This window comes from Myodes glareolus, chromosome 5, assembly GCF_982192425.1.
Source record: "Myodes glareolus chromosome 5, mMyoGla1.1, whole genome shotgun sequence".
NCBI classification, from domain to species: domain Eukaryota; kingdom Metazoa; phylum Chordata; class Mammalia; order Rodentia; family Cricetidae; genus Myodes; species Myodes glareolus.
The window spans coordinates 35868674-35891282 of NC_142030.1; the positions used below are offsets into that span (position 1 = coordinate 35868674).

Below are 22609 nucleotides of genomic sequence, written 5' to 3' on the forward strand. Positions count from 1 at the left end.
GGTTTAAACATACTTCCATAAAGACATACATACAAATAAAAATATGACAAAATCTTTTTTTTTTTTTAGGGAAAGAAAATCAAGAATATTGCCTGGTTTCTTTATCTCTCTTTATTCCTTACCTCTTCAGCTTTGGTAACAGAGACTGAATCCAGGGTCATTCACATGCTACAAAGTGTTTTTCTACCTAACTATCCCCACTCTTTTTAGTTGTTCAGGCTTGCCTATCCTCCAGCTTCAGTCCTAAAGTGGCCAAGATTACAGGTGTGTGCCTCCGTGCCTAGCCACCGCATGGTTTCATAGAAAAATATTAGATATTAAAATTAAGCCAAGATGGCAGACAATACATAAGCAGATCAATAAATTAACTATAAAATATAGGTCACTAAGATGGAAGGTAGAGAGAAGAACAGTTGAATTGAGGATAGTGAAAGACTTTGGTATATGATATGTTGTTTAAAATTTTGAGTCAACTCATGTAATCTCTTCAAAATAAAAGAAAGTTTTTGTGTCACCTAGATCAGAAATTACCAGCAGTTGAAACTATAAAGAGCTGCACAAATAAGTCATTAAATAAAGTCAGGAGCTGAAATGTCACTGTGGAACATCAAAAGACTGACTGCGTATGGTTGAGTATCCCCTGCAGGTATATGAGTGAAGGCCTCAGTCATAAGATGGCACAACTGTGAGATGGTGACTCTCCTAGGAAGCCAGTCACTGAAGAGGACACTGGACCCCAGCCTCTCCCTTTGGTATCTCTCAGGATTAGGAGGGCAGCAGTCTACTCTTTCACAAACTCTCACCATGGTGTTCTACACTGCCAGAGGTCCAAGGCAACAGGGTATCTTGATCTTGAACTAGAACCCAGAACAAAGCCAAAATAAATCTTTCCTCTTTGTAAGTTATAATGATATTTTGTCTGTGATCTAACAAGAAAGTTTGTCTGAAGATCAGAGTACAGAGCTAAGCCACTAGTTAGCCACAGAAGCCAGGCAGTGGTAGGACACACCTTTAATCCTAGCACTCTGTGAGTTTCAAGGCCAGCCTGGGCTACACTAGATTGACAGAGCCAGGAGGTGTTAGCTCACACCTTTAATTCCAGTAGAGGGGAGTGGGTGTCACATGCCCCTAATCCAAGCAGTAAGGAGGTGGAAACAGAAATATAAAACAGGAGGAGACAAGAGTAATGGCACTCTGAGTCTGAGGATGCAGTCTGAAGATTCATAGAGACACGATAGCCCCTTCAGTCTGAAGATTCAGTAGAAGGTCTCTCTCTAGTGACTAGCTATACTGTTTCTCTGATCTCTCAGCTCTCACCCCCTAATATCTGACTCCGGGTTTTTATTATTAGAATTTGTGCTACAGTAAGTTAAATACCTCAGATATCTCAGTCACTGAGGGAAACGAACTAATGCAAATGCCACTGGATCTCAGGGCATTCTTGAAGGGGCGAACATTTATTTCTAAGATGAAAATACATTAAAATTATTAATTCATAAGAAAGGCGATTCAAGAAAGTGAGCAGCTAACACAAAGTTCTGGTGTGACAAGGAAACTAAAGACGCTCAAATGAAGTTGCAGCAGTGACACAGAAAGATTATTTTCAATAATAAAGAAAGCATTTTCTATGGCTTGATTTTATTTTCCTTACCTCAGGGATGTGGTCAGATAAAACCGTAGTTCCAATTTTCTTCAAACAGCTTTGACCTATGCTTCCATCTCATGAATTCCAAGACAGTATCAAACTGAGGCATATTTTCATAAATCTGCTTTAAAAAAAAAGACTTATTTAAGAAAAAACTTGTTAAAATAAATGTGTAAAATCAGCACAAACTATTTCACAGGTAAAGTTATTCATCTTCAAACTAACGGTTACTGACCAAAGAACATATAGTTCAATGGAAAATAAAGAAAATAGTTAAAAATATTCACATTTAACTTAAAGTTTTAATGAACAGTATTAAAATCAAAAAACATCCAAGAACTGGTGAAAACAACACTGAGATGTACAATTTTTCTTCCACTTTCACTTTCTCCTCTCTTACTGCGTTTTTATTTATGCACTATGGAGGGAACCCCACCCCCACACACACCCTTTCAGTACCACCATGCAAGTGGAGGGTGGCAACTGTAGGGCGACCTGCAGCCACTGGTTCTCTCCTTTTACCATACTGTTCCCGGGCACTGAACTCAAGTTACCAGGTTTGGCAGCAAACTCCTCTATCTCCTGAGCTATCCTTTTTTTTCTCCCCTCACTCCTTCAATCCTCCCCAAGGTCCCCATTTACTCAGGAGATTTTTCGTCTTTTTCTACTTTCTACTTCCCATGTAGATTGTTAAGTCTCTCTTAGTGTCCTCATTGTTGTTAAGTCCTCTGGGATTGTGGTTTATAGGCTGGCTTTCTTTGCTTTATGTTTAAAAACCACCTATGAGTGAATACATGTGATATTTTCTTTCTGGGTCTGGGTTACCTCACTTAAAATAATGTTTTCTAGATCCATCCATTTTCCTGCAAAATTCAAGATGTCGTTATTTTTTTCTGCTATGTAGTACTCCATTGTGTAAATGTACCACATTTTCCTTATCCCTGCTGAGCTATCTTGCTGGCTCTCTTACCACAAAATCTTTGCATTTTGAGGCAGGGTCTCACTATGCAGCTCTGGCTGACTTGGCGCTCCTAGTGTAGACTAGGCTAGTCTTGAATTCAGAGCTCTTGTGTCTCTGCTTCCTCAGCGCTGAGATTAAAGGTGTGCATTACCATTCCAAGGTGCAAAACCTTAATAACCAGTTTCAATTTCACTCCAATTCCTATTTATAACATTAGGATTTGTAAGGGTATTGTATTTGATTGTACTGGTCTGAGAGGCAGATTTCAACCACACTAATACAGTCCTTTTAAGGACCCTATTGCTTCAAGGGACATTTATAAAAATAAAGGTAGGGGGAAAATGAAAGGTGGAAGACACTAACAATTTTTAATCTATTTAAAAATACGCATGTTTATTTAGAGCTTGTTTTCTTGTTTGTTGAGACAGGTCTTACTGTGGACTCTAGGGCTGGCCTGAAACTCATGGGTCTGAAATTTTAAAAACAATTCCACTGAGGGTTCTGTTTTATTTTTTTAAACTAAAACTTCAAATAGGAAACTACTATTTCAGTAGGAAATTTTCAAAAGCAGTATGAACGGAATCTATGTCCCATTCAAGATCTTTGGAACATTTAGTATAATGGCATGCTGAAGTTTAATAGTCTTGGCAATGACAAGTAAACTCACACCAACTGGGACAACTCAAAACGGTCTGTCTAGTCTATCAGTCTTTCTTACAGACTCCACTCAGGAGACAGGCTGCCACAGCTTAATCTTTCATTGTCCAAGAAATGAGCATGACCCTGACAGCAACTGGCAACACTGTCTGCACTTAGGAGCTTTTCGGGGTCTCCTCATGTATTTTCCATAATATAACCAGGGCCTAGAATATTTCAGTTCTACTCTTAGACTGTCACTAAGAGGAATGAGGGAGGGTAGACATCAATTTGAAGGACTGGTGTTTTCATTTTTCCAATCCAAAAATCTTTATAATCTTAGAAAAATTTCCCCTAAATTAAAAATTTAAAAAACACATTATGCTTTCACTTTAGAAATAGCGTATTTTACTCCAAAGTCACTTGGGGGAAACTATAAGTCCACCCTGAAAATGTGTATAGAAGAGATAACCACTGTGTTAAACTAATTTTCATAAAAGCAAAAATAGCCCACTGATGTAATTCTACCAGATATTTGCAATGGATCAAATGATGAGTAACAAGCAAAAAACACTATTTATTACAACACTAATTATTATAACATTGTTTCCACAGCTAAAAAAGGTTTGTGCTTTAGGCTAAATCTAATTTTTAAAAGGAGAAACACCCCCAATATTCAAATACACCGTAATTAGAAAATCTAGATTATCTAACCTCCTGCTGTATTGTTTTTTGCTTGTTTGTTTTGTTTCTCGAGACAGGGCTTCTCTGTAGCTTTGGTGCCTGTCTTGGAACTACTCTTGCAGACCAGGCTGGCCTCGAACTCACAGAGATCCACCTACCTCTGCCTCCCAAGTGCTAGAACTAAAGGCATGTGCCGCCACTGCCAGGTCCTGTTGTACTCCTATATGAGAGTAATAGTAAAATAAATTTCAGAAAGAATTTTTAAAAGTTAATCTTAGGGACTGGAGAGATGGCTCATCATTAAGAGCACATACTGTTCTTCCAGAGGACCTGGGTTCAAGTTCCTAGTAGGTAACTCCAGTTCCAAAGGTTTTGATCCCTTTTCTAATCTCCTCAGGTACCAAGAATTCATGTTGTGCACAGTCATACAAAATCTCAAAAAACAAACAAACAAAAAACCCTCATCTTTCTGGGCAGTGGTGGTACACACCTGTAATCCCAGCAATCGGGAGGCAGATCTGTGAGTTCGAGGCCAGCATGGTCTACAGAACAAGTTCCAGGACAAGCTCCAAAGCTACACAGAGAAACCCTGCCTCTAAAAACAAAAAAGTAATTTTAAAAAACTAATCTTAAGGCTTGCTGAGGAAAATTAAGTATGATTTTATTTCTGTAACTCAGAAGTGAACCACAAACCTATAACACATATAAGCACAGGTACAGAATTTACATAGGCGGAGTGGTCAAATCTCTTCACTTACTAGGACACTTAGCACAGTCTGTTAGCACTATGTGTGTTCAAGGGAACCTATTAAAACCAAACACTGGGGTTAGTAAGATGTCTCAGCAAGTAAAGGTGCCTGCTGCCAAGACCAGTAAGGAACCTGAGTTCAACCCCCGGGCCCCACATAACGGAAGGTGAGAACTGACTCCTGCAAATTTCCCTCTGACCTCAACACTCATACCACAGCACATGTGCACGCACACAAACACAAACATACAAAATGAACTGAAATGTAACAACAAAAAAGACAAACATCAAGTAAGTGTCTGGTTTTTTCACCAAAGATTTTGTCCTAAAATTTTCCAGCATGTTAAGATAGAAAAGTTCAAAAGTAATTTTGAGTTTCCTCTTAGATCAATTTATGCTGCACTGTGTAAAATCAGCCCTAATACAAGAATTATTAAGTAATACTTAAGACACTTAGGGTCAACAACTGTACTATCCATAACAGTGTTTGTTACTGATGGGTTCTGAATGGTTAATGGATTTCCTGTGGCTTATTTTTGTGGATTGGGAATTGAATCCAGGGCCTGGCACATGTTTGGCAAACACTCTTATTTACTAACACACACACAAGCACTAGTGACAGTTAAAATACCATGGTAACTTAAACTTAAGATTTAAACACGTAAAGGGGAAGAACAAGATAAAGACTTGGAGAATATATTTACAAAGTACACATGTTAACAAATGACTCATCAAGAATATAAGAAGCTGGGCTGGAGAGATGGCTCAGAGGTTAAGAGCATCGTCTGCTCTTCCAAAGGTCCTGAGTTCAATTCCTGGCAACCACATGGTGGCTCACAACCATCTGTAATGACGTTTGGTGCCCTCTTCTGGCCTGCAGGCATACACGCATACAGAATATTGTATACATAGTAAATAAATATTTTTTAAAAAAAGAACATAAGAAGCCTCTGGGCAGTAGGGGCGCACACCTTTAATCCCAGCACTCAGAAGGCAGAAGCAAGAGAATCTCTGTGAGTTCGAGGCCAGCCTGGTCTACAAGAGCTAGTTCCAGGCACCAAATATATATATTCATCTCGAAGCTCAATAATAGGGATGGGAGTATAGTTGAGTGGTAGAGTGCTTGAGAGAACCAACATGGTTCTAGGTTCAATATCCAGCAATGCTGGGGGAGAGGTGTTCAAATTCAACAATACAAAGAAAAAATTTCAACAAAAAAACTTTTTTTTAAAAGGTGACAGGCATCTCATTTAAGAGATCATATGAACAGCAAATTAACACATAGAAGACCACTAGTTGATGTGGGAGTCTCCTCTGTGTGTTGTTATTACCATTAACGAACAAAGAAACTGCCTTGGCCTGTTGATAGGGCAGAACTTAGGTGGGCAGGAAAAAATGGACTGAATGCTAGGAGAAGGAAGGTGAAGATGAGACAACGTGGATCTGCCGCCAGAGATAGATGGGCTGAAACTTTGCTGGTAGGCCACAACCTAGTGGTGATATACAGATTAATGGAGGTGGGTTACATTAATATGTAAAAGTTAGCCTAAAAGAAGTTAGAGCATAGGCCAAGCAGTGATTTAATTAATACAGTTTCTGTGTGGTTATTTCGGTTCTGGGCAACTAGGACAAACAAGCGGCAGCCCTCACCAACAGATTGGTGCCCCCATGGCTAACTAAATCCACATAAAACCTGAGAGGGCTTGAAAAGAAATTCTAGACCAAAAAAATTAAAAAATAAAAAAAAAAACATAGTTTAAGACAGTCTCTTGCTGTTTACTGGAAAGTTTCTGCAGCTCCTTTAAGAGAGATTTTCCTGATTCAGCCGTGGCAGGAAAAAAGCTGAGTCGTTTTGAAATGCAGGCATTCTGAGCTATGCTGCTAGCGCAACCTCTGGCTCTTTCAGGAGACAGAGCATTTGAGTGGAGTTTGTGAGCAGACTGCTGCAGCTTGCTTAATGGTGGCATGGACCGGCTGTGTGCCTAGAGATGGGGTACTGTGCAAGTCTCTCAGAGGCGGCCAAGCAGCTCTGCCATGCTGGACTGTGCTGAGCGAGCAGGAAGTACCATACATACCATAATAATGGTGCAGCTTAAGTTTTAGACTGGGCAGGCAAGCAGAAACTGCTGTGTTTCCCATAATAATGGCACAACTTAAGTTTTAAGAAGCGCTTAGCATTTTAAAAAGCACTCCTAGACAGTAAAGAATTACAGATATACAACAAAGACAAATCCAGATGAGTCATAGTGTTGGATAAATGTACGAAGGCTTGAAAGAGAGAATAAAAAGAGTAGAGAGAGTCATAAAGTTAATGCTTTTTTAAAAAGGGGGGGAGTAAAGTCTTTAAAGAGACAGAGTACAAATAGTCAAAGATCAAAAGGAGTGAAGAAAAATAAGCCACATAAAGACGGAAAATTCACAAAGAGTCTGGATTATATATATTGTTATGTTTTCTTTGAATTTTTTGACCGCAAAGGAGATAAGTAAGAGAGACATTTCACTGTATGAGCTGCTAAGCTAAACCAGCATGTACATTATAAAGGTATCTTGACTTCAGAATCTGGGTCTAAGTTGCTTTGGAAAAGAGGTTCTTCTTTTGTTTCCACAGAGGATGAGAAGCTGAGGATTGCTTCCAGACTGGTGTGGTTTGATAGACCACGCCTCCCTGAAAGGTTGCCATGAACACCCTCAAAAAATTATTTTTCCCAACTGTTGATTGAGATGAACCTAAGACACAGTATACAACATGAAACACCTGATTAACAGTGCCCCCAAACAGCAGGAAGAAGTTTGAATAAAACTATGCCCATATTCCCAAATATTGTCTACAAATGTTTGTTTACATTTAAAGGAGGATATGCTATAGAAATTTGCATGGGTATGGATCTTAGTTTATTGGTACAAATTTAGGACAATTTTGTTATATGTATATTTCTGCTCTTGATTAAGGTATTGCGTTTGTATAGTTCATTCAAAAATGCAATGCATAATTAAGGAATATAGGTTAATAGATAATCATCTATAATAGTCAAGCTTGTAGTCATGTTAGTTAGGTTTTCTAGATATATAATTCAGTTAGATAAATATTCTTCAAATCTTTCAGAGGCCTTCAGAATATGGCATTTAAAATGTTTTAATAACTACGGACTTTTCGTGACAATGAGACACATCTACTCCTGGCAGCACAAGCTACTTCAAAAGGAAGATCGGCATTGAAGAGGCTCCTTATGGAGTTTCCTAGCCATTTGGGCAAGAAACTGTTATTTCCTGAACTGTTTGACTGGATATGCAGAACCCGCAGAGAAATGACTGTTGAACTTGCCTCAAGGTGAGATGATCCTTCAGGGTTCCTGCTTCATGAAAGAGTCTGCAAGACATTCTGCAGGATACAGAAGAAAGTGACTGAACTGTCTTTGAAATTTTCTGCTTCATGGAAAAGTCTGCTAAATACTATGGGCCTGTAGGCTGAAGATGGCTGCCCCAACGGTACAGAAGAACTTTGGGTGAATGTCCAAGTAGCGAGATGTCTCTGTCAATTCTAGAGTTTTGGAAGTTGCTTACAACGTACTTCCTGTTTACTTAGGTAATATATCCTTCTGGAGTCTTTGATAGGAGTTGAAGAATTTATAGTTACAGTTTTCCTTAGTTATGATAAAAGATAAAGCAGATATAAATATTGCAACTGTAATTTTTGCTTGATAACTGTTTTGTTATATATTTTAGTATGTTAAAGTTAAAACTTTCCTTTTTATTTAAACAGAAAAGGGGAGGTGATGTGGGAATCCCCTCTGTGTGTGTTTATTACCATTAATGAATAAAGAAACTGCCTTGGTCTATTGATAGGGCAGAACTTAGGTAGGTGGAGAAAACTGGACTGAATGCTGGGAGAAGAAAGGTGGAGAAGAGATGCCATGGATCTGCTGCTGGAGACAGACGTGCTGAAACTGCTGGTAGGTCACAACCTCATGGTGATTCACAGATTAATGGAGATAAATTAAATTAATATGTAAGAGTTAGCCAACTTAGCAGGACCCTCTATTACCCAATAGCTGATCAAGTCCCTCTTATCCTCCCAAGTGATGCTTTATTACCTTACTCTGGCCTGATTTAGAAAAACTCTTGTTATGTACATTTAGCAAGAATATCTGCTTAGCCCATGGATTTCTTCATCATTTTCCACTCACAACTCCCCACTCCCTGCCCACTGGTTCTAGATACTCACTAGCCCATGTTGTGTCTGGAGTCAAACTCAGTCCTCACTATGGTAAAACCAAATTTTGATGCAGTGATGTTAAAGCAATGGTCCTCAATTGCCCTTTTGGGGGGACTAGAGACATGATTCTGCAGTTAAGAGTGCTTGCTGCTATTTTTCCAGAGGATCACAGTTCAGATTCCAACATCTACATCAGGTGGATCACAACCATCTTTAACTCCAGTTCCAGCATATCCCACACCCTCTTGTGCCCTCCATGGGCACCTGCACACACATGCCAGATCCTCACATGGACATATTGTTTGGGTGGAAGCCACACCCCAGTCCCTGGCATCCATATATTCAAAGAGTCAGAAATATTTGGATGAAAGCTACACCCCAGTCCCTGGCATCATATATTCAAAGAGTCTGGAATATTCTGGAAGTTTAATTCCAAGCCCCCTCCCCCTGGGAGTTGCCTCAATTCAGATTCCACCCCTGAGAAAGTCCACCAAATGATGACCCCTCCCATGGGTTATTTAAACTGCCTCCCAGAGAACAAACGTGGTTTTTTTTATTTTTGAGACATGGTCTCATTATGTAGCTCTTATCTTGGAACTTACTATACAGACTAAGCTGGCCTCAAATTCAGACATCCTGCCTGCCTCTTGAGTGCTATAAAGGTGCGTGTCACCCAAGTCCAGCAGAAAAATCTACAAAAACACAGTTCCTTCACCATATTGTAAGTCACAGGCAAACTCAATGGCAGTGCACTTTGCCTAGCACATGCAAGACCAGGGTTCAATACCTAGCACATCAAAAAACAAAAATAAAAACAAGCAAATAAAAAACATGAAATAAATCTACTAGTGTCTAGTCCAAATAAATTACCTCTCATAACTAACTACATAAAACTCTAAGCCTTGGTAGAATGCTTAACAGGCTTGAGGCCCTGAGTTTAATCCTCAACAAAGAAAGGAGTGGAGGGGGAAGAGGAGGACTGGGGAGGGAATTAAGCAAAAATAATTAGGAATTCAAAACTACATAGTCACAACTACATAGTCACATAGTCAAGGATACATTAAGACTCACACTATTGTTTAAAAGAAAAAGGGGGGGCAAACTACAAAATCTTGAAATCCAAATGCTCAGAGCAGCTGAGAAACAAATTATTGTGCTTTGATAAATCAAGGTCTGTCATAATCATGAAATCATACTCAGTCACTAAAAGGGATGAAAGGTTGATTGACATAACTTGAGTGGATTATCTCAAGTGATTAGGTTGACTGTTAAGAAAGCCTATTTTAAACAGTTATATATAATTTCATTTTTTAAATATTTTTAAATAGGATTTGATGGAATCACAGAAATGGAAAACAGATTGGGGACTGCTTTCAACATCTTTGTATGGTGTTGGTGCCAAAAATTACATGAACATACCATTGGTGTTGTGGGTGTACAGACATGCATTTATGTGCAGGGGTGGTGTGGGAGAATTATCTGTATTCTGTCAATCATGTATTTTAATAAAATGCTGATTGGCCAGGCAGGAAGTAGAGGCGGGTCAACCAGACAGGAAGTAGAGGCGGGGCAATGAGAATAGGAGAAGGCTAGGGAGGAGGAAGCTCCCTCAGCCAGTCCTGCCCAGATCACCAAAGAAGCAACAGTGAGCTGCCCAGCTAGAAAAGGTACTGAGTCGTGTGGCTAACGTAGATAAGGATAATGGGGTAATATAAGTTATAAGAGCTAATAAGTAGCCTGACCTAATGGGCCAATCAGTTTATAATCTTATGGAGTCCTGTGTGTGATTTTCTTTGAGACTTGCCGGCTATGGGGTACCGGGTGGGACAGAAACCCCAACAAGCCGACTCCTCATGTTACACAGGGGCCAGTGATTGACTTTGCATAGCTTCCTCTATGGCTCTCCACCTTACTTTCTGAAATAGGGTCTCTCACTGATGACCAGTTTGCTAGACTAGCTGGCCAACAATCCCCAAGGATCTTCATCTCTACCTAGCAGCACTGAGGTTTACAACAGTATGATGCTTTATATAATGAGGTAGAAATCCATACTGAGGTCCTCATGCTTAAGCAACAAGCGTTTTTACTCACCTTTACCCACTCAACCATCTCCTTAGCCCTATACGCACGTTGAAATGGAAAAGAACTATTCTTTCTTTCCTTCTTTGTTTTGCAAGGCAGAGTTTCTCTGTGTTGCTCTGGCTGTCCTGAAACTCGATCTGGAGACCAGGCTGGTCTCAAACTTAGAGATCGACCTGCCTCTGCCTCCTGAGTGCTGGGATTAAAAATGTGCGTCACCACCTCACAGCAAAAAGAACTAGTCTTACAAAAAGTGCAAGTCAACTTCAGCTTTGATACTGTGCAGTAAGGCAGTAAGAATTAGAGGAAAGATAAATGACAACATGGGACTTCTCCTTACTGAAAAGTTTCTGTAACTTTTGCTCCACCATTGTAGCAATCCAAATCAGATCAAATCAAACTGAATTAGAAAAAGTCCAGATTTAGCTAGGCAGTGGTGGTGCACGCCTTTAATCCCAGAACTCGGGAGGCAGAGGCAGGCAGATCACTGTGAATTCGAGGCCAGCCTGGTCTACAAAAGCTAGTTTCCAGGACTGGTTCCAAAGCTACAGAGAAACCTTGTCTGGAAAAACCAAAAAGAAAAAGAAAACAAAAGAAAGAAAAGGCCCAGATTTAATGGATAAAACACTCGCAGATGATTTTTCAGCCTCCCAGAGAGGAGACGAGAGAGACCAGAAAACCACATGTCTGTTTTCTGGGAGGCAGTTTAAATACCCTGTGGGGGTGGTCTTGAACATCTCTGGGGGAGGGGTCATCATTTGGTGGGCTTTCTGAGATGTGGCAGGGTTTGGAGAGAGATGTGGGAGGGTGGAACTTCTACTAGAACATTCCATACTCTTTGAGTATATGGATGCCGGGGGGTAAAGCTTCCACCAGAATACTTACTATAATTATTTCAAAATTATCGTTTTAAATTTTCTAAAATGTTTTCACCTCTGCTCTTCACTACTAGATTTTCAATAGCAAAAGAACTGCTATCTAATATACACTATTTTGCCAGGCAAGGAGGCACATGTCTGTAGTATTAGCACTTCAAAGACAAATGCAGACAGATTGACAAATTTAAGACTGAATGAAAGAAATAAAAAGGAAAGGAAAGGGCATAACTGCTCCTAGGTGTGGTGGTGGTGGACAAAGTTTCCTGGAGACATGGGGGAGAACGCAGACAGACAGGAACATCTGGGACAGTTCAGAGTGGACATGATCCTGACTGAACTAGGTCATGTGGGAGAAGGGAAAAAGGAGAATGAGATACAGCAGCCAAGGGGGCAAAGGTACAAAAGAGAGGGTAACCAGAATGACTGATTACATAGGGAAAGGCAGCCTTGTACCACAGGACTAAAGAAAGCACTAACTCCAAGGCAACTCTTGATTCTTCACTCTCAGGGAAGCTTTAAGTCTTGCCCTTCTGCCTGCCCCTCCTCTAGGTGCTCCTAGAGTAGCTAGAGTATTGGCTCCAGGCTAGCACTGCAGCAAAGCCCATCCCACATAAGCACTTCTGTTTCTTTTCAACTTCCTCCCAATGACACAGTAACAAATTCTAAAGCCTTAATTTTTCTATATATTAACATAATGTTTAATTCCCTTTCCAAGTAAGCAGAATCAGTAGAGAAATACATACTCTTTCTTATGTAAAGAGTTTAAGAAATTATCAACAGTATTATTAGCCAACAAGCCAAAGCACCATCAAACAAGCTCCTCTAAATAGATTCTACTGAAGAAAGTAAAATTTCTACTACCAGAATTGCTAGAAAGTGGAAAAACAAAACAAACAAACAAAGCCAGGTGGTAGCGGCACACGCCTTTAACCCCAGCACTTGGGAGTCAGAGAAGGGAGGATCTCTGTGAGGCTAGTCTGGTCTACAGAGCCGAGTTCAGGACAGTCAGGACTGTTACACAGAGAAACTCTGTTTCTAAAAAAGAAAAAAGAAAAAAAAATTGCTAGAAAGTAATTCTAGATTTGTGTTTACTGGTTCCAAAACATAAACTGTTGCACTTTATGATCATATAAGGAAACTTGCAACTAAAATTATAATTAAATTTGTAAAAAAAAAAATCAATACTGAGAATACCAACAGAGTTCTGCTACAATAAAATAAAACTCAACAGGGCTGAGTAACATACAGTCTGCACTAGTTCTAAAGGCCCCATTTCTTCCTTGCTTCTGTATTTGTTTCAGCTTGCACCTTTATTTTTTTTTCCCCCTTTGCTAACTTCTTCTCTTTTTATTTATACCATTCATGGTGGCTAGAAAACTATTTTTATAGAACACTAATAACTGATAGATTAAAGACTGCATATGATGACTTGAGAGTTATGCTATAAGAACAGAACAAATTTTCTATTATTATAAAGCAATTTGTAAGCTTTCATAGCATGATGGTGGTAATAACAAAAATAAAGACCACTTCAAGAAGGAAAAGAAGACACATCAGAATGAGTCAGTCCAAGAAAAAAAACAAAGACAGGTGAAGCTAAAAACCAAACAAGGCTTAAATGCCTGTTCGACACTACAAAGTAGTTGGCTAAAACCCAAAACCACACAGACCAGAACTCATCTCAATTTTCCATCCTTTACAGGCCCGTTCCTCTTGAATTCTAGCGTATTCGGGTCATTCCCCAGTAGAAGCTGTACCATACCTCGGTAGAGTTAACAGTGTATACAATCAACAACGCCAAAGTCTAGCTCTATAACCTTCAAACACAATTATATTCACAGCAGTATTTCTTAGCAAACCTAGAAAAAAATTCTGATGTATACCAACAATAGAACAGGTAATAGTATATTCATAAAACGGAACCATCACGTAGTAGTGAAAATAAAGGAACACACACTACACCAACATGAACAAAACCTCAAAACTGTAACTGTAACTTCAAAAAAAAAAGCCTTCCATTTTAAAAAGCTAACAAAAACTCTGGGAAAATACATACTTATTAGCTATAAGATAATTATATAGACAGGTTTACTAAACAATGCTATTATGGCAGAAGTTATTAAAATCAAACTAAAAGATCTACAAGGAAGTCCCCAAAAGCTTTCTTTTAACCAGCAAATTTCAAATTTTAGAGACTTTTTTTTTTTTAAGAAAAAAATTGCGGGCATGAGTGTGGTACCTGCATGTGCATGCTTGTGTATCTGTAGAGGTCAGAAGAGGACACTGGATCTGCAGTTAGTTATGTATGATTGTGAACAATCGTGTGGGTGCTGGAAATCAAACCTGGGTCACCTGGAAGAGCAGCCAGTGCTCTTAACCATAGATCCATATCTCCAACACCAAACTGTTACTGATAAATTGAGTGAAAAATTAAATTGCTCTTAAAAGACCAAAGACTATGCCTATGCTTCTGTTGTATTAGAATATTGACCCTGCAGAGAGAAGGGAAATCCATAAGACTCTGGAAGCTTATAAAACTTACAAGGCCCCTCCCCAAGAGTTTCATAACAGGCAGTAAGAAATTGTTGGCAGAGAACTCCAGTGATACAGCTTTTCTGATGAATCTTGGCCATATTCTTGTGAGCAACCCCTTAATCTCACTGGTTCACCATACTAGATTTGGGTATAACTGTTTCGTTGATCAGACGCATGCACTCTCTGGAAGGAAGAGACATTCTGTTCACCTTTCCAGGAAAAAAAAAAATCACAAACTATGTGTAATAACAAATTAGAGGCAAGCACACTGGGGGGGGTTGTTTATTTTATATATAACTTACAAAGATTTGACATTGGGGAATCAGATGTAACTATACCAACCCTTTAAAACCCTCCCTCCCTCCCTCCCTCTGTTCTCTCCTTTGGGTTTTTTTCAAATAGGTCCTCACCCTGACCCAGAACTTAAGTTCTTCAGTTGCCCAGGTTAGATTTAAAGTCATTATCACCCTGACCCACACTCTAGAGTGCCAGGACTGTAGATGCATGCCACTAAGCTAAGAGCAGCTATTTCTAAATGTCCTATTTAGGGAACAGAAAAAAACTTCCTTCTCATACTTATTTTCTAACGATGTATAGCTGGGAGTAATTTTTGATTGCCAAAACAATGTAATTAAAGTATAATGAATGAGTCACTTTACACAGACAATTTTTAAAAGAACTATACTTCATAAAAGTTATCATCTTAAGAATATACTATTCTTAATAAACTTTAATCCAACTAACCTGCCATATATTTGACTTACTTATTTACTAAAAACTTAATTACTTTCATTTAAAATCCAAACCCTTTAAGGTCTATACATGAATAAAAACCAGTTAATGACATTCTTAAAACTGCAGAAAACAAAATTATTTTCTAACTGTACCTCTATAAAAAAAATCCCTTGTATAGGAATAGGAATATGCAAACTAATCATTTCCAACAAGAGGAAAAACCAGTCTAGAGGCTCGTCTTCAGAAGGTGAGGTAGAAGAGAGTGCTGCTACATGTCAACAGGAGTAAACACTTGGGAAAGAAAGTGTTAGACAGGAAGCCTACATTTAAATTCTCATCTCTATGCAATGAGAGGCAGGCAGTTAATTACTACTATACTGCCCCAGCTTTCAAACAGTGAGTCACATGGCTACGGGAGGGGCTTATATACAGGATGAGCAGCAACTAGAGCAATCAAGATTTCATAAGGAAGCAACAACAGGTCTGGGAGTTTCAGACAGATAATTATAACCAACTATACCAACATAATGCACATAATCCAACTGCCTGCCAGGGAACTACTGACCTTTTTTGCAAAAAAACACCATGTTCTCTGGGACCAAGTTTATAAGGATTGCTATGGCTGAATTTCATAAAAATCATCAACCAGAAAAGGAGAGATTAAGAGAAATAAAAATATGCCAGCTGTTAATACTGAAGGTACTATGGAGAATTTTAAAATATCTTAGACAATTTCCTGCCAGCAAGCAACATCAAATGAACATGTGTCATCAAGCCGTAAGAGAAAGTGAAGAGGGTTCAAGTGAACACCAAGAAGACAAGGCTAGTTCCATCCAGGGTTCAGATTCTAGGCTAGTGAAGAACAACAACCATCAATGTATAGTTAACAAAGATTATACGCATGCACGCACGCGCGCGCGCGCACACACACACACACACCAGCAGGGCTAGAAAGATAACTCCTTGTACTCCAGGACCAGAGTGTACTGTTCTCAGCACCCACATCAACTGCTCACAACTGCCTGTAAATCTAACCATTGGGAATATGACATCCTCTTCTGGTTCTGGCCTCTGTGGGTAACTGCACTCAGAGACTCATGCCCACAAGACATCACTATCCAAAGCAAGAAGAACCCTTCACACTAAGCATTAAAAAACTCAGCCACTGACTATCTCGATCTAAAAACCACCAAACACCCAAGGTTCCAGGATATCTTTGGTACACAATTGAAAGGAAAGATGAAAGAAGTCAGAATAGGATCGGATCTTAAAATACTAGCAGGCAAAAAGCAAACACTTTCTAAGTGCAATCAACTACTAGCATCCTCAGAACACATCAAAGACAGTGACAGAAACACCATGCAGTAATTAATAACAGTGCCCACTAGTACCAAACACTTTCTGGTTGGCTTAAGAACAAAAGCATGGCAGCCCAGCAGTGATGGCACACACCTTTAATCCTAGAACCTGGGAAGCAGGGGCAGGAGGACCTCTGTGAGTTCAAGGCGAGCCTGACCTACAGATTGATCCAAGACAGCCAACGCTACAAAGAGAAATCCTGTCTCAAACAAACAGAATAAAAGCATAGCAACAGTAACAGATTATATATTGAATTCCGTTTTACAGAACACTGTGTCGGTTATGTGTTAAATTCTACACAGTTATCTTGTTCAATTCTTTAAATAATCTACTAAAGAAGCATGGCTAATGATTACATACTACAGACAAAAGAGTATTTAAGTAACCTGCCAAGTTTCAAATCGTAGATTCAATTACTCCCTGTGTATGTGAGTTGGGACAAATTACTAATCTCATTTCATTATTTCTCTTTGCTTCTTTTGTTATTGTTCAAAATGTATGACTATATAAATGGCAATGCACATTGTAGGGTATTTTTGGAATTAAAATTGTTTTTAAGTTTGAGACAGCATCTCACTATGTAGCCCTGACTGGCCTAGAACTCAGCTATGTTGCTCAGGATAGTCTCAGATGCAAAGCTATCTGCCTGCCTTGCCTCCTAAGTACTGGAACTAAAAGTGTGCCAAATGCCCAACTATTTTTAATAGTGTGTGTGCATCTGTGTATGTGTGTGCATGCACCCACACAGGCATGTGGTAGACAGGAGTCCTTTCTCTTGTTTCATCACAAAGATCCCAGAGACTCAACTCAAGTTGTCAGGCTTTACAGCAAGTGACTTTACCTTCTGAGTCACCTTGCTGGCACCATAATGGCTTTTTAAGTATAGGTTTTTATTGGTTAAAATTACTGTGATACATATTGCAAACTTCCCTCTAGAGAGGTTATGAGCACTTAGAGCTGTAACAAGTCACTATCTTCATTCTATTTTCCAAGAGATATTTACACTTTGCCTACCTTTTGCAGTGCATTCCGTGTTAAAAATGAGCAATATGATGAGCATATCCCACTGTTATAAAAGTTAGTATTTATTAACTGCCAATAATTCATTTTTGTATATTTACCTCATTTAACAGATAAAGCAACAATGCATATATGGTAAGGACATTATCTTCATTTTCAAAATGGGGAAATGAAAGCCCAGAGTAGTTAAATTGTCCCAGATCACACAGATAGGGAGTTAATTGAAACCAAGGTTTCAAATTGGATAGTTTCAACACTGTCAATCTGTATGGCATGACTCCTACATTACACTACAGAAGAAGAAGTACTGTGGGAAATAGTTGTCCTTTGTTAAAACAGGGGTTGGGGGAAAAGTAAAATAAGCACATAGAACTTTAAAGAATTAGAACAAGGGAAGTAAAGAATATAGTCCCATGCTGAAGTAGTGCCATACCTGAATGTAAGCTATACTGCAGACCTATAGTGACAGTGAAACAAAGCAAAAGCATAATGTGGTAATGTGGTACTGGAACAACAGCCAAGATGAAGACATATGCAGCGAATACAGGCTCCAGATAAAGGCCCATAAGGTTACTCTCCTCCAATTTTTGACAAAGGTGTAAAAGATATAAATGAAAAGAGGCAAACTCTTTAACAAGTGATTCTGGAGAAAATGGCATATCTTTCTGCAGAAGAATGAAATAAGTTCTTTATCTATGCAAATCAATCATTGGAAGAACTGGACATGTAACTCTGGAACTATTAGAACAGAACATAGAAAAAAAGAATTCAAAATACAAAGAGTAAGAAGGGGATTTTTGAACAAGATTTCAGTTTCTCAGGATAAAATGTCAAAAATTAACAATAGGGATTTTTTTTTTTTAATGATTCATTTGTTGGGCTGGAAAGATAAGTCATCAGTTAGAAGCACTGGTTGTTCTTCCAAATGACCAACGTTGAACAATGCAGCTCATAATCATCTGTAAAGCTAATGTCACATGATCTGTCAACCTTCAATGGCCTATCTGGGTATTGCATGCCCAGGGTGTGTAGACATACTAGCAGGCTAAACACCCATATGTATAAAATAAAATTACAGCTTTTAAATATTATTATCAGTTTGTAATTATAAATTTAAAGCACATTTTATTCTGTTTAACTATGTTTAATTCATCTTATCTTGAAATCCATCTGTTCCTGTAAACACATTGAAGACTGTTATCATGTTATATATCAATTTTTTGTTATCATATTAGGAAACTACCCAATAAGTTACTTTAGTCTGAATTTAACTCACCCTCCGTTTTTAACAACCATTCTTGCTTTAATTGATGTTTGAAATATATATTTATTTTCATCCTTTGCTTCCATACATATATTCATAATGTAATTTTTTAACAGACTGTAATAGAAATATGTCTTTGGTACTTAAATTATTCATATTAAATATACGGTTTTTTGCAAAAAAAAAAAGAATATAGTCCCAAATTTAACAATGGCCAACTATAGGTATCACAGTTGACAATTTTCTTCATTACTTTTCTGTATTTTCTATTGTAAAAGCAAATTCTTATTTATTTATTTATTCATTCATTCATTCTCTCCAGGACAGGATTTCTCTGTTTAACAGCTCTGGTTGTCCTGAAACTCGCTTTCTAGATCAGATAAGTCTAGAATTCAGAGATCTGTCTGTCTCTGCCTCTGGGAAGCACTGGGATTAAAGTGTGCACCACCACAGACAATTCTTTGAAGTAAAGTTCTTTTCAAAAGCTAGTAAGTAAAAAGGTGGTCATCTGAAACACAGCAAAAATGAGAAATAAACAAACAAAAAACCAGGTAGGTTAACAAGATGACTCAGTGGGCAAAGGTGTTTGCCAGCAGGTCTAGTGACCTGAGTTCAGGCCTGCGACCCACACAGAAAAGAGAACAGATGCCCACAAATTGTCCTATTACCGCCACATACCACCACATACAAACAAAAGAAATAAATGGGAAGGGGATAAACAACACAAGTTGGGTATGGTAGCTCACATCTATAAATCCTAGTATTCCCAAGTCAGAGAGAAGAGAATCTACTGCAGGATAGAGACAAGCTTGGTCTACACAGCAAGTTCCAGGATGAGCTACTTAGCAAAACCCTATCAACCCTTCTCGCCCCCCCCCACACACACAAAGAAAAAACCATGGAGAACTGGGACACCAACAAATCCAAGACATAGATGCAAACCTGGCAATGGTAAGTAAGTATATATCATGACAGACAGCTGCTATTAAAGAAGTAGATAAAACCTTCTTAAACATTTTTCACTTAAAAACCCTTTATGCTCAAGAAAGTTTTACATTACCCTGAGTGTGTGGAATCTAAAATAAGTAGGCAAATCATTTACTGATAATAAGTTATAAATAAAATTATTTTAAAACAATTCACTGTTATATGTATAAGATGAAAGCAAACCTGCAATCTAGTAAAATGGATGTGCTTATTTACTTTTCCATGAGAATTTAAATTTGGCTGAATATTAACATCACATAATGTAGAGCATTTTCTGTCATCATTATTATGATTCTGTAATTGTCCATGCTTAGAAAATCACTTCATATAAAATATGTGGTACAAAATGGCAGGAATACATCTAGGACTACTTCAGAACTGCTGGAAATTCTATCCTAATCCCAAGTCAAAATCAGCGAATGAGTTTTAATGAAATGCAAGCCACCAATACAATTTTTTTTGTTATTTTTAAGACTTTATTTTAATTATGTTTATGTGTATATATACATGCAGTGCATGCTGGGGCCTGCAAGGGCCAGAGAAATCAGATCCCCTGGAGCTGGAGCTAAGGACAGTGGTTAGCAGTCAGCTATGGGTGCTGGGAACTGAATTCCAGTCCTCGGCAATAGCGGCAAGTGCTCTAAACTGCTGTGCCATCTCTTCAAGGCCCTGAGGAGCAAATTTTAAAACAAAACATTCTAACAACAGTCCAAATATATATTAATCTCATACTCATATGCTAAGGAATATTAAAAAGCTGTTGTTTTGTTTCTGCAATCAAACCATTATGCATCTCTAACAGCAGAGAAAGTTCCCTGAAATTCCTAATGTATAGTAATTTTGAGTTTGGGTCATTGAGTCAGGGACACTACATGGTGTGATGTAATGGCACACAATGCAAACTCACTCTGTGCAACATGAAAACACTGCCAGAGATTCACCTCAGATTCATGACACCTTTGATGATGCATTAGTTTGGGGTCTCTTTTTTTTGTTCAGAAACCAATTTTTTTTGATCAGTCTCAGTTACACAACTGTAGGATTGCTGCCTAATTTAATAATTTAAATAGAGTCAGGCAGTGGTGGCACAAGCCTTTAATTCCAGCACGGGGGAGACAGAGACAGGTGGATCTCTTTGAGTCTGAGGTCAGCCTGATCTACATAGTGAGTTCTAAAACAACCATGGCTGCAGAGAAATCCTTGGGGATGGGTGCGGGGGGAGATACTAAATAGATAACTTTGAATTTAGAGGAGATAAAAGGAAATGGCATACAGTTCCTAGACAGATGATGATACCACCAGTGAAGGAAAATTTTGTTTATTTCAAATTTGAAGGAAATTTGTTCAGGGTTACACTCTCAAAAACAAAAAACAAACTACCACCACCATAACGAAAACAAGGATAGCAAATTTTAGAAGAATGTTGCCTTACCAAAAACAAAAAGGGGGGGGGGGAGGGAAGGAGGAATGAAGGGAGGGAGGGAAGAAGGAGAAAAGAAAGAAGGAAAAAAAGGAAAACTTTAAAATACCCAAGGCTCTAGAAGATAGAATCCGTGCTCAGGAACTGACCGAATATTATGACAACTGACTATACTACCAAGAACAATCTGCAGAGTCAACGTAATCCATATTGAAAGGCCAATGTCATTCTTTAAGGAAATGGAAAAAGAAAATCTTAGAATTCATATGGAAGTGCAAGACCCTGAACAGCCAAAGCAATCCTGAGCAAAAATAATGATGGTGATGGTATTAGCATTCTTGATTTCAAGTTATATTACAGATCATAATAACAAGAACAGCATGGCACTGGCACAAACACAGATACATAAACCAATGGAACAGAATAGACAACCAGATAAAATTAACTATTAACTCGCAATTAACAATAGTCACCTGTTTTTTCACAAAGATCCCAAAAGTGTATGTGATGGTTTGAGTGAGGATGGCTCTCATAGGCTCATATATTCTGAATGTTTGTTTTCCAGTTGGTGAACTGTTTAGGAAGGATTAGAAGGTGTAGCCTTGTTATAGGAGTTGTGTTACTGGGGAAGGGAGGGCTTTGAGGTCTCAAAAGACCACACCAGACCCAATCTCTCTCTTTGCCTTCAACTTAAAGATCACACATGAGCTCTCACCTACTTTTCCAGCAACACACCTGCATGCTGCCTTGTTCCTCACCATGACAATCATGGACTAACCTTCTGAAAGCGTACTCAAGCTACCAATTAAATGCTTCTTTTATAAGCTGCCCTGGCCACTGTGTTACATCATACCATGACCAATAGAACAATAACTATGATAGTGTATACTAGAGAAAAAACAAGACTTTTCAGTAAATAATGCTGCGAAAACTGGATATATCCATAATGAAACTAGATCCTTCTCTCTCATCCTGTACAAAAACCAACTCCAAGTGGATCCAAGACTTTTAGACTCGAAACTCTGAAATTAAAAAAAGTAGAGAAAACACTTCAAGATAGAGGCATAAGAATGGTCTGAATAAGACTCTGATGGCTCAGGAAATTAGACCAACAAACAACAAATGGGACCTCATGGAATTAAAGAACTTTTGCATAAAAAATAAACAGTCAATCAAGTGAAGAGACAGAAGTAGAGAAAATCTTGGCCAGCTTACATTTGACAGAGGCCTAATATCTAAATTATTTTTTTAAAAAACTTCAAAATACTGCTTAAAAAAATAAGCCCAAACAATAGGTTAATCAAAGTACATGAGCAGATTTCAAAAGATAAAATAAGTATGGCCATAAAACATGAAAAATGTTCACCCTCACTAGTCATCAGAAAAATGAAACTGACACTCCATACCAATCAGAATGGCAATAGTTAAGACAATAATCATTGGTG

General features: G+C 38.5%; 1 protein-coding gene across 2 annotated transcripts in view; it reads right to left on the reverse strand.

The window, feature by feature from the left end:
- The window catches only part of Bmpr1a (bone morphogenetic protein receptor type 1A), a 109075-nt gene that overhangs the window by 48239 nt on the left and 38227 nt on the right, over positions 1 to 22609 (reverse strand). The window contains exon 2 of one of the 2 annotated variants that reach the window (XM_085687857.2): positions 1652 to 1766. The gene's annotated coding sequence lies outside the window, so the exon portion shown is untranslated. Of the gene's footprint in view, positions 1 to 1651; positions 1770 to 22609 lie in introns of both variants that reach the window. The other variant, XM_085687858.2, reaches the window with a different exon arrangement.